The 11,439-nt window shown below is 49.5% G+C and overlaps 1 long non-coding RNA gene across 1 annotated transcript; it reads right to left on the bottom strand.

Annotated features, from left to right (window-relative positions):
- Positions 1-2,457: 2,457 nt before the first annotated feature.
- On the bottom strand, positions 2,458-11,212 carry LOC116660076. The gene is made up of 5 exons (XR_004315449.1): positions 10,416-11,212; positions 8,942-9,632; positions 6,862-8,416; positions 4,601-5,026; positions 2,458-4,451 (listed from the first exon to the last, which is right to left on the bottom strand). It is a non-coding gene; the product is annotated as an uncharacterized LOC116660076 (long non-coding RNA).
- Between the last annotated feature and the right edge of the window lie 227 nt (positions 11,213-11,439).

Below are 11,439 nucleotides of genomic sequence, written 5' to 3' on the forward strand. Positions count from 1 at the left end.
TTGCCACAGGGACCGGAAGACACCCAAGTAGAGGCTGGACAGGCAAAGCTGGGTATTTGGGGGGCTTCAGGTCTTGCCATCGACTTGGAATTCATGGGCTCCCTGGCGGGTGATTCTGCAGATCGGTTGAGCATGTGATGTGTTAAGAAGTGTCTCAATCAGATGTCCTATCTTCACGCCCCACCCCTGAATCGTATCTCAGTCCTGGTGCTGATTGACCGCAAGTGAACAAGCATCTCTTCTGCACCCTCAGTCCCTCCGTTTGAGGGAGAGGAGCCTGCGTCAAGCTAATTGATTTTGCCACAGGAACTCGGAACTAAGTGTTTCGGCAGCAGCTGTGTGTTCTTGTTGCATTCTCTGCTCCCTGGACTTGACCAGGGCTCCTCCTGGGGCCTTCTGCTCTCTGAGCTAATTCCTTTCTCTGTACCCGGCGCAGTCCACAGCACCTGGAAAGTTACGCTGAGCCAGCCACAGTTTCCCTAAGTGGCACGGGCCTCTTCACCTTTTATAGTTTTCACAAAATGTGGGAAAAACCATTGGAATGTTGGGTGTAGAGCTGACAACAGACAGAGGCTTAAGAACAGATGTCTTTCTGTCTTTGATACAAGTATGCCGGGGCCACGAAGGACGGGAGCCCTGACTGCAGACTCTCCGATGGGCTTCTGGGGTAGGTGACATACTGATGTCTTGCCTGAGGTCTCCAGTGAAGGCTGTCCCATTAGCAGGAAACACTCAATCGTATCAGCTGGCAGGTGAGTCTTTGTTCCAACGAATGACAGCCCTGGAGAGCCACTCCGATGGCTCTGAGCCCCTGGGGGCGGGCGGGGTTGACATCCTGTCGCCACTGCTGGATGAGAAGCACTGTTCGGTGGGGAGGGTTTGCAGCATGAAGGAGAGAGCGTAGCGAACAACTGGGAAATCTCTGCCACCTGCACATGGAGGCTTCCGAGCTGGGGGACAGGCACTGACTTTGTGCTGTACTGGCTGGGGACGGTGAGGGCTGTGTACTTGGAGATGTGACCTGCGTATACGGATGTACTTCTGCGCATTTGTGCATGCATGTGTGTATACACGTGTGTGTGTGTGTATAGTGTGTATGCTCTCCTCTGGTTCTCGATTTTTCTTCCCCCTTTGTCTAACATCTACTCTTTTCAGACACTTGCTCCTCCACCTCTGCCGGGAAGACCCCTGGCATGCCCTGCTTTTTCCAAGCTGAAGCGGCCCCTCCCCTGTGCTCCGTAAACCCCGTATTTCCTTTTGTCCCAGCAGGCATCACCGTGTCCCGTCAGCCTCATTTTTATTTCTGAGTCTACCTGACCTGTGCTCAGCTGAGTCCTCAGCACAGGGAAGGCCGTCCGAATGCCTGCTGAGTGAGTCGGGAGTGACAAGGATGCTAAATCCACACGGAGCCCGCATTCGTACAACTCTCCCACCTGAAGAAACGCAACTAGTTTTCTGCCTTTCCACGCTCAGACCTGGTCCTTAGGTCAACACAATTTCAGGCCATGGCAAGTACAAAGATACTCACTTAAAAGAAAATGATCTTTTGTCTGAAATATATTTTTATGATACAATTTAGGTGAGGGCCGTGTGCTTGGAAGACGTGACCTGCACGTACGGGTATGTGTGTGCATTACACGCCCAATAACAAAAGTAAATACGGGGTTCTTGGTGCCTGCCTTCTTAAAGGCTTCCCTCTGCCCCTTGGGCCCAGCAGCACAGCTGAGCTGGGAGGCCCTGCCGTGCGTGGAAGAGGACAGAGTGGCCGGAGTGGGCTCGGCTCACGGGGTGTCCATGAGCTGGGCCCAGCGTGGCTCAAGGCCAAGACCAGTATCCTAGAGCCTTTCTCCCGTGTTTTCTTGTCAGAATTTTACAGTTTCAGGTCTATGTTTAAGTGTCTCATTTGTCTCCAGTTGATCGCTGTGTGTGATGGAAGAGAAGGTCTAGCTTCCTTCTGTGTGTGCGCAGCCAGGTTTCCCAGGTCTGGGGCCAAGATGGCAGCGTAGTAGAGCGCTCGTGGGCCCTCTCCCAGGAACACAGCAAAATCTACGCCCACGTGCAGAACGAGTCACACCGAGTGTCTCCCGAACTGTGGCACAGCCTTCCTGGCATCGTTGGTGGAAGGGACTGTCCTTTCCCAGAGGTGTGTTCTTGGCGCCCTTGTTGAAGGTCAGTGTGTGTCTGGGCGTGTGTCTGTGTGCTCCTCCCCTCGTCTGCGCATCTGTCTGATGCCGGGACCACCCCGCTGTAATCTCTGTGGCCTTGCAGTGTGTTTTGCAGTCAGGAAGCACTAGACTCCAGCTTTGTTTTTCTTACTTAAGATTGCTTTGGCTGCTGGAGGTCTTTTGTGGTTCCATGTGAATTTTAGGATTATTTTTTCCTATGTCTGTAAAAGATGCTATTGGAATTTTGATAGGGTTTCCGTTGTTCTCCAGATCACTTGGGGGTAGTGTGGGCCTTTTAACAATAGTAAGTCTTCCAATCAATCCATGAACACAGGGTGTTTTTCCATTTACTTGTGTCTTTAATTTCTTTCACCAGTGGTCTTGCCAGTGATTTACTGGATATGGTACCACTGGCACAAACAACCAAACAAAACAAGTAAGTGCGGCTACATGAAACTAAGAAGCTGCACAGCCAGGAAAACAGTCAACAGAATAAAAACGTGGCTGCAGAAGAGCAGAATATGTGTATTGGAGAAAGATATGTATCTGACAAGTAGTTAACATCTAAAATATGCAAGAAACTCTTACAACTTAAGAGCAAAAATACAAATAACCCTGTTAAAAATGATCTGAGGAACTGAGTAGACATTTCTCCAAACAGCACATACAAATGGCCAACAGGCACATGAAAAGATGCTCCGAGTCACTGCTCATCAGGGAAACGCAACCCGAAACCACGGCGAGGTACCACCTTGTGCCTGTTAGAATGGCTGTTATCAAAAAGACAAGCGCTGGCGAGGGTGTGGAAAAGGGGACCCTTGTGCGTTCTTGGTGGGACAGCAATTTGGTGTAGCCACTGTGGGAAACAGGATGGCGGTTCCTCAGAAAGTTAAAAATAGAGCTGCTATATATCCGAAACCCATCAGTCCCGCTTTTGGATAGCCAAAGGCAGGGAAAGCAGGACCTCAGAGAGCTCTCTGCACTCCTGTGCTCACTGCAGCGTTATTCACAATGGCCAAGGTGTGGAAAAACCTAAGTGGCCATTGATGGATGAATGAATAAAGAAAACGTGTATATTTACACACAGGCCTTAAAGTAGAAGGAAACCCCGCCATGTGAAACAAAAGTGATGAACCTGGGGGGTGTAAGTTGGTTACAGAAGGACAATACTACATATATTAGCCCAAGCAGTGACACTCAGAGAAGCAGGTGAATGGTGGCCGCCAGGGGCAGGGAGGGTGGGGGAAATGGGGAAGTTGCTGTTCGAATGGATGTGAAGTTTCAGCTCTGAGAGATGAATGCAGTTCTGCAGACCTGCCCTACAGCACCGTGCCTGTGGTTCACAGCCCTGGGTCATGCACTGAAACCTCTGTTAGGAGGGTGAATATCATAATAAGCGTTCTTATCACAGTTAAAAATAAACGCAGAAGGTGAAATGAATTGGTTGGGCTGCGTCCTTCCTGTAGTGTGGGAGCTGGCTGGGTCCCTCCCGGCCCCTCCCAGCCCCTCCCGGCCCCAACCTCTGTCCCGGCAGTGCTGAAACAAAAAGCAACCCAGTCAGTAGGTGATTAGAAGTGATTATCCAACTGCCTCTGGTGTGTAGGTCTACAGGGAAAGTTGAATCCTTAACTGCTGGCAGAGCTTGGCAGGTTATTCGGGAGTTGCCAGCCCTGAAGTTGTTGGGTTGGTGACTAGTTCCAAGGCTTTCCTTTTTCACCCTGATGCCAGGGTGCTGCAGGTGTAACTGACGAATGCAAGCAGAGGATCTGACCTTGTTCGAAATGGCAAGGCAGGGACAGTGATGATCATTTTATCCTATCAGATCCTTTTGCTGCACCTGTATTTTATGTTTGCCCCGCCAACCGGGAGGTAGGTAGGGCTCTCTTCAATCAGCGATCAGGAAACTCAGGCTCAGAGATAATACACTAATTAAGATCACACAGAGCATGAATGGTGTGGCCAGATTTTATATCTGACTCCAAAGCCTCTTTCTGCAACAGGGAGACCCTGCATTATCAGGAATAGCCCTTTGTGCGCTGTCACCTCCACGCCAGAACTGCTCTGTGAATAAAGGAGAATGTGCTGGATTTTCCCCCTATTCGGGATTTTCTAGGCGTGTAGGCAGAAGTGGTCATGCCGTCTCTGAATCATGGCTTCAGGCTGTTGCTCTGTCTGCTTCACTTGTGTCTGATTTCTTTTTCTGGTCCTTGGTCCCAGGGCGGATCTGACCACGTGGTGGCGGGGAGGCAAGGATGTCAGGAGTGGCTGTGGGGGGTTCCTACAAGCCTGTGTGAGAAGGGAAGACCGTGGGTCATCTGGTGGGGGAGTCAGAAAGAGACTAATATTCAGGTAGTGCTTCAGTGGGCTCTGAGAGCCGAGGGCAAGCTCTTCACAGGCACAGCGGCAAGTCCCGTAGAGAATAAATGAAGTCTTACCTGCTTTATGAGGAAACTGAGGCTTGGAGAGGCTGAATAACTCCATTGCTGCAGAGCGGTGGGACCGAGACAGAAACTCATGACTTCTGGTGCAGATCCCGGCTTTTGTTCTTCTCTCTGCCTTCTCTCATCCTGACAGCAAATGTGTGACACGAGAAGAGTGGTTTCCGTCAAGGAGGTGTCAGGTCGCCTGTCCCAGACGTCTGGGGGCTCCCACTCAGCAAAACAGCCTGCTCCTTTCCCGTCACCCTGGCTCCTGTTCTGCACCGATTTCTTCATGGGATTCTTCCTCAGAGTCACAAGGTATGAGACGTGGTCCTCAGAGTCACAAGGTATGAGACGTAGCCCTCAATACGTTAAGAGGAGAGAGGACTTGTCACATAGGAACAGATCAGTGCACTTCCCTCGCACTTTTGGAGACGTGGACTAAAGAATGAGTAAATAAATGAAGAGAGGAAGATGAGCCAGATTTCCAACATGCCAAAAATCAAACCATTTTGAAAAAAAAATGCCGGCAATTCACTGAATAGAGACGCCCATCATGTCAAGAGAAAGAAATGCCTAGTACTAACATATGAAATATGTTCCCTAAGTGTCCATCCGTGGATTCACGGATAGAATAGGTCTTAATTGTTCTCACCACAAAAGAGAAATGACACTGACATGACTCGATGAGGTGCTAGCTGACACCGCGGTGGTAATCATCTTGCAACACGTTGTTGCATGGAGCTGGCAGGCCACGCCCCTGAAACCTACACGGCGTGGTACATCAGTTACATCTCTGTAAGGGGAAGGACCCACGCGTGAGGGCGGAGACACTGGAACAGAACGTGCGTGTTCATCCCGTCTCGCCAGCTGCTTGTCCCTCCTAAAGCCTCCTTCCCTGAGTCTGCAAAGTGCAGGTGTCGGACTAAACACTTTTCCCCCAAATATGGACCTGAACGAATATAACCACGTCTATTAATCTGAGACATATAATCACAAATTTCAGGAGAAGGGTGTTTTCCTTGCCCTACTGGTACTGATTGGCCAGGCAGAATTTTGGTGTGTGATGTTATTTGCACCATCAAATACTTCCACAGGCAGGAGGGAAATGATGGAACAAATGACCAAGACTGTGTTCGGACTGGAAAAATGTTTAGTGTGATGGAAAACAGCCCCTTTCTTCTCTTTTTATATGCTTTTTTGTTGTTGTTCTTGAGGAACTTTTTATTTTCTCAGAGATGATTGCAGAAAATGGAGAAATACTTCAGCAGATGCCATGTGGACAATTTGGACATAAGGACGCCCCGTAGGAAGCATATCACATAATACCATGTATCAACATATAGATTGGTATCTGCCTTATCAATCTATACGTTTTGTTTAAGTCTAACTTAAAAGTCAGGAAAGGCAGCTTTTGTTACTAATTATCTATTAGAACTTTGAAGAGACGCGGTCTAGTCGTAGTTTTTGGAGGAAGGGATTCTGATTCAAGCGGATTTTCTAACTGCGGTTTACTGGACTTTGTCAGAGCCATCTTTCTCCCCTACTAGGTCAGATTTTTTCCCTCTGACACCCACCATCTCCTGACCTTCTCAGTATCCTGCGTCAACCCTTTTAAGTTGGACTTCTGAAAATTCACATTTCTTAAAGGGCTCTTAGACCCTCCTGTGGTTTATTGAACTTTACCTATTGATCTAATTTGAATACACAATCCCAGAGGCCTTCAAATAATTATACACTTTAAAAAAAAAAAAAGAGGGAAAGGATTAAAATAAAAGTTTATTTCATTTTTGTTCTTATTGTTTTCAAGTCAAATCTTTAGCTGGGAAGTCAGCCCCTAGTAAAAGAAACATTTCTCTGTAAAAGGCAGCATCGGACAAATGGGTTTGGGTGACTGTCAAAAATTCCACTTAAAAATTTTGGAGGGGAAATGAAGCCACTCTTGTGGCTTGTCATTCAGAGATGCTGTGACCTAAATGAGTGTTGGAAGAATGTTGAATGTGAATGTAAGACCATTCAAGTGAAGTTGTCTGGACCTGTCCTGCGAAGCATGAGGACAAGGTGTGGCCCTGATCCCTGGGGAACGGGGAGTCCTGAGGCAGAGAGGGCGTGTCCATTCATTTTGCTGATGGACAAGGCGTGAATGTGTCCTATCTCGTAGTGGACAAGCCCTGTCCAGTATATACTGTCTGCAGGAATCCTGATCTGAGCACTAAAAGGTGTGATGTGGTGATGGGGTGACCCGGGCGGCCCCACGCCCCTCTTGCAGAGCTCACCTTAGGCAGATGCACACTGATCGGCCGTAGGACGTGGAGCAGGCGTGGTACTGGCTGCGCTGCAGAGAACAGAATGGGAAGGAAGGGGGCGCTTAGGTGGATGGACGGGAATGGCCGATAACTTCACTGATAGTATTTCCTCCTGTTTTCCCCCCCAAACTATTTCTGAACCAAATGAAAGACACTTGTCCCCCAAAACAGCCCCTGAGATGCACTGAGGACTCAGCTTTGGTGAAAAGGACAGAATCCAAAGTCACGTCCACTCAAGGATGGCAGTTGCAACGTCCCCACCAGTGGGTTTCCGACTTTGCTCAAACGTCCGCAGGGTCAGAACAGCAGCCGAGGGAGCCGGGTGGGAGGTGCTTCCAAGGGCGGGTGTTTGTGTTCGTCCAGCAGATGGCTTTCACCCTCCCCTTTAATTTCTGCCTTGTCTCTAGTTCTGATCTTGGAGAAATGGCCTAGGTTAAGTGTAAGCACCTCTTCACACAGCAGTCTTTCTGGACGTGAGGACCACCGCGGGGTCAGGCTCTGCCTCTATTTTTTCTGAATAATCATTATGTGTCTTCTCATCCATCTCTGAAAAGCGCACACAGATGTCACAGTGATTTCTCCCTGTCACACTGTCCACTCTCCTCCTCTGGCCCTGATGGGGCCCTTATGGCTGTGAGATAGCACCATTCGTGTGATGTGTGTATTTTGAGAACCACACAGAAAGCCACGCCCGGCCAGAGAACTGGTCTGAATGGCTGGGGGGGGGGGGCGGTGGGAAGGGTCCAGAAACTCTCAATGGGCTCTTCTGTTTCTGCAGATGGTCCACAGATGGACTGAAATCTGTGTCTTTTCTTTGGAGGAACATTTTTAAGGGTGTGAGAGAGACTGCAGGCTGCCCATCCACTTCAGAGCGACAAGACTAAAATGATTCCACCGCTGCCAGAGGGAGGAAAAGTCCCATGATTGCATATGGCTTTTCAGAGTCCCTGAGACAGGCTAGGCTGTTCCTTCCCCCGAGCACTGTGTAAATGCTAGCATGTGCTGGTTTGTAATGCGTAATCAAGGAGCCAGAAAGAGTGGCTGAAGACAGCTGAAAAATAATAAATTCTGCAGAGGGAAAAGCAGATGTTCTGGAATGAGTGCGGGTGATGGGGCCTGAGTCCGTCTGCTGAGCGCTCTGCAGACCTGGGTGGTCCTGCCGTATCTCTGTGGCATCGACAAGGCGGCGGGGGGTGGAGTTTCCACCTGTTTCTTCCAGTCTGCAAAGATGTGAAAACTGGTTTTCTAGGATGAAGCCTAAAAGCCACAAGAAGTAGCCAAAAGAATCTGATTTCTGTTTTCCTCATTAAAACTCCTGGATGCAGGCAGACACCAGATACGAGCCTCTTTCGAGGCTCCGTTAAGAAGTATAATACTGTGCGCTTTTTAAGGTGTGAGTTGTCATGTCGCCGTTCCGCTTAATACATTTATGCCTCTGTGGACGAGTCATTCTCAGTGAGTCCAGGGTGGTTTGAGAGAGTATCGCAATTGACAGTGGACTTGGAAGCGGTCTTAAATCCTCTTTCTTGATAGAGTAAGACACAGGAAGGATGCATTCAGAGAGAGAGAGAGAGAACATGAATTTATAAATAGGTAAGAGATTTAAAAATACACAGTAAATCTTTTGAGAAGAAAGCATCTTGGAAATTGCAAGGTTTCCAAGAAGGAAACTCAGAAAAGAGTGAAAAAGCAAGGAAGCCGAGGACAGCTCCTCACTGTAGCTCAGCCCCTGTCACCCCCCCGGGGTCTTGGATGCTGCTTGGGAGAATTTCCAGAACTGAGCAGTGAACCCGAGAGACCAGCATAAGGATTTCAAGGGAGTCGGAAGGCACTGAGTCACGGGGGTACTGAGAAGTCGAACAGCCCTTCAGCATCTGGAAACACACCATCAGCCTTAAGAAAATTGATTCACTTAAGAACTCACTCAAGAAAATTGATTCGTAAGGTAGATAATTAGAGCATTGTAAGCGATGCTCTGAGGTGCTAGCTCTTTCCTTATCCAAGGTCTTACTGTCAGGAAGGATGAGGAGAGATGCAAGTGCCCAGATACCAGCACATCCGTCCCCAGGCTGTCACTCTTGTTGTTGGAAAGTCCTCGTGATGAGTCGGAATCTCAGTTCCGCCAGCTGACCCTACTTCTGTCCTTCGCAGTCACACGGCGAAGTTGAGGTCTCGTGCGCACGACGTTGATTTTGAGGCTAAACGAGAACAGAGTGTGGCCTGCTCCGTGCTGACGATGTCACACGAACATGCCACCCGTGCTGCAGCTTGGTGTACCTAGGAGCTGGCCTCCGTAAGGGACGGAGGCACCTGAACGCTTCACATTTCTGGATCTCTGAGGTCGAGGTTCCCAGACAACACATGTCTGAGTACTTGTGAGCTGAGCACTTACCGGCTGAGGTCACCCCTCCTAATCTATCCATCGGTCAGCAAGGGAGGCCGTTTCTGGAAGTGCTGAATCCCAGCCAGGGGGCAGTTTCTGGAAGTGAGGACAGCCTGTCTAGCCTAGTGGATGAAGGGTTTTGTGACCCAAACCAGGCCCTTAGGTCACCTAACTGATGACCTAAACTGGTGATACAGAAGTCACATCTGGCCGTGCTGTAACTTAGCTTTCTCTTTCGTGCAAGAAGCCTCGTGGGCACACCGTGACGTCATTTGTTCTCCTTCAGGTAATTGTTCTGGTGAGTCCAGTGAAGGGTCTCTCAATGGTTTGGACGTCTTCCAGTGCCACGGGGGTGAGCCTGCAGGATGAGATGACGGGCACTTTGAAGAGCAGTTCAAGGAAGGCTCTGACACCCCTCAGAGAAAGGAAGCAGCCAGGCAGGGCGGCCAGCGGGCAGGGCCTGTGACGTCGTCGGAGGCTCCAGCTCTTGGCCGGCCCCCTGCCCAGCTCCAGGGAGGGTTAGGGGGCTCTGCCGCAGGGGGCGCGGGCGGGACTGAGCCCCCACCCGCTCTCCCTGGCAGAAACATGTGTTTTCTGAATTGAGTCAGAAGCCACACAACCCCCCCCCCCGTCCATCCATGAAACAGAGAGGGTATTTAAGTTCAAAAACCCTGTCTATGTGTGTAGCTCGAGGTGACAACCCTAACGGCCACTCACAGAGGCCTGCATTGTTGGGTTGGTCTGGATTCACCATGGAGAAAGTTTCCAAAAGAAGTGAATCATGGAAGAAAAATGGGGGGGGGGGGGAGAAGTGATCACGGCTGCCTCCCAGGCTGCCCCGGACTGCAGGCAGCAGCGTGTGTGAGGAGGGAGGCGGCAGGAATGGAGAGTCGTAGGACCTGATCTTGGCCATCGACGCTACCTGTAAACTTTTTTATGCCCCTAATGTCTCACCCTTTCTGAAAAGCATGACATACACTTTTTAGCTATGTTGAATCCAGGAATTCCAGCAACTTTGCTGAATAATCTTCAGGTTTTCCTAAAGTCCTCCAGAATGATGAAACCTTTAACAGTAAGATTGCTTAAATTTGATTGAAGAGTTACTATGATTGGATTCAGAAGCATGTGACCCAAAACGTACCCGCTTGAACTGATATCCTGGGAGAATCAGCGGTGGCGTTGTTTTTATTTCTTCTTTTGCTTTTCCTCCAGCCCAACCAAACTTTACCATTACATGGAAACATTTATTCATTCAGCAGTCTTCACTGAACATTTAGCGTGCCTTCAGATTCCACGTGCAGCTCTAGACATTGGGGGTAGGACAGTGAACAGACTTAAAACCAAATCCGTACTGTAAGATCTTACATTCCAGAGTGAGGAGAAAAAATTGGACAAATAAAATGTGCCAGCTGGTGGTGAGTATCATGGAGCAGAATCAGGGGAAGGAGTTAGGGAATGTTTGCAAAGGGTTGTGGTTCCCAGTAGATGGTCTGAGGGATGGTGGAGAGGAGGGGATAGTAGAGAAATGATCTAAGAAGGGTGAGGACAGACCTATCCTGTTACCCGGAAAAGAAATGCTCCAGGCAGAAGGCACATAAAGCCTAAAGACTCAGGCTAAGGGGCCAGTAAACTTTAGGAAAAAACGACCGCGGCTTGAGTGGCATGAGCGAGAGCGAGAGGAGCAGGAGTCTCAGGGACGTGGCGGGAGGCGGCAGCGGCCAGAGCAGTGCTGGGTTTACAGGCCTGAACGTTGCTCTTCAGCTGGAGGGTGCTGAGCAAAGGAACTATGTTACGTAGTTCCTCTTTCGAAGAGATTGTTGTTGTGAACGGATCACCAAGTGACCAGGAAGTCCAGCAGAGAGAAGACCTTTTTGTAGTAAATCAGGCTAGAAGTCGGTGGTGCCTTCAAGCACCGCGGCAGTCATGGTGCTTTCAGAAGTGCTCAGGGCTGCTGCGGGAGGCGGGCACGTGTGACTGGAGGCTGCGGGAGGCGGGCCCTAGCATCTCCTGCTATTGGCCTCTCTACGCAGCCAATCAGTGTGGTTATTGTCTGAATGAAAATGTGGTGGTTAGAAGGAATCACTCTTTCAAGGAGGAGTATCTTAATTCAGAAAATATGAAGCAGGAAGAGGTCAAAGGACTTGTCCAGCACGTAGTGGTGACTT

The sequence above is a fragment of the Camelus ferus genome, chromosome 26 (genome assembly GCF_009834535.1).
Source record: "Camelus ferus isolate YT-003-E chromosome 26, BCGSAC_Cfer_1.0, whole genome shotgun sequence".
Classification (NCBI taxonomy): Eukaryota; Metazoa; Chordata; class Mammalia; order Artiodactyla; family Camelidae; genus Camelus; species Camelus ferus.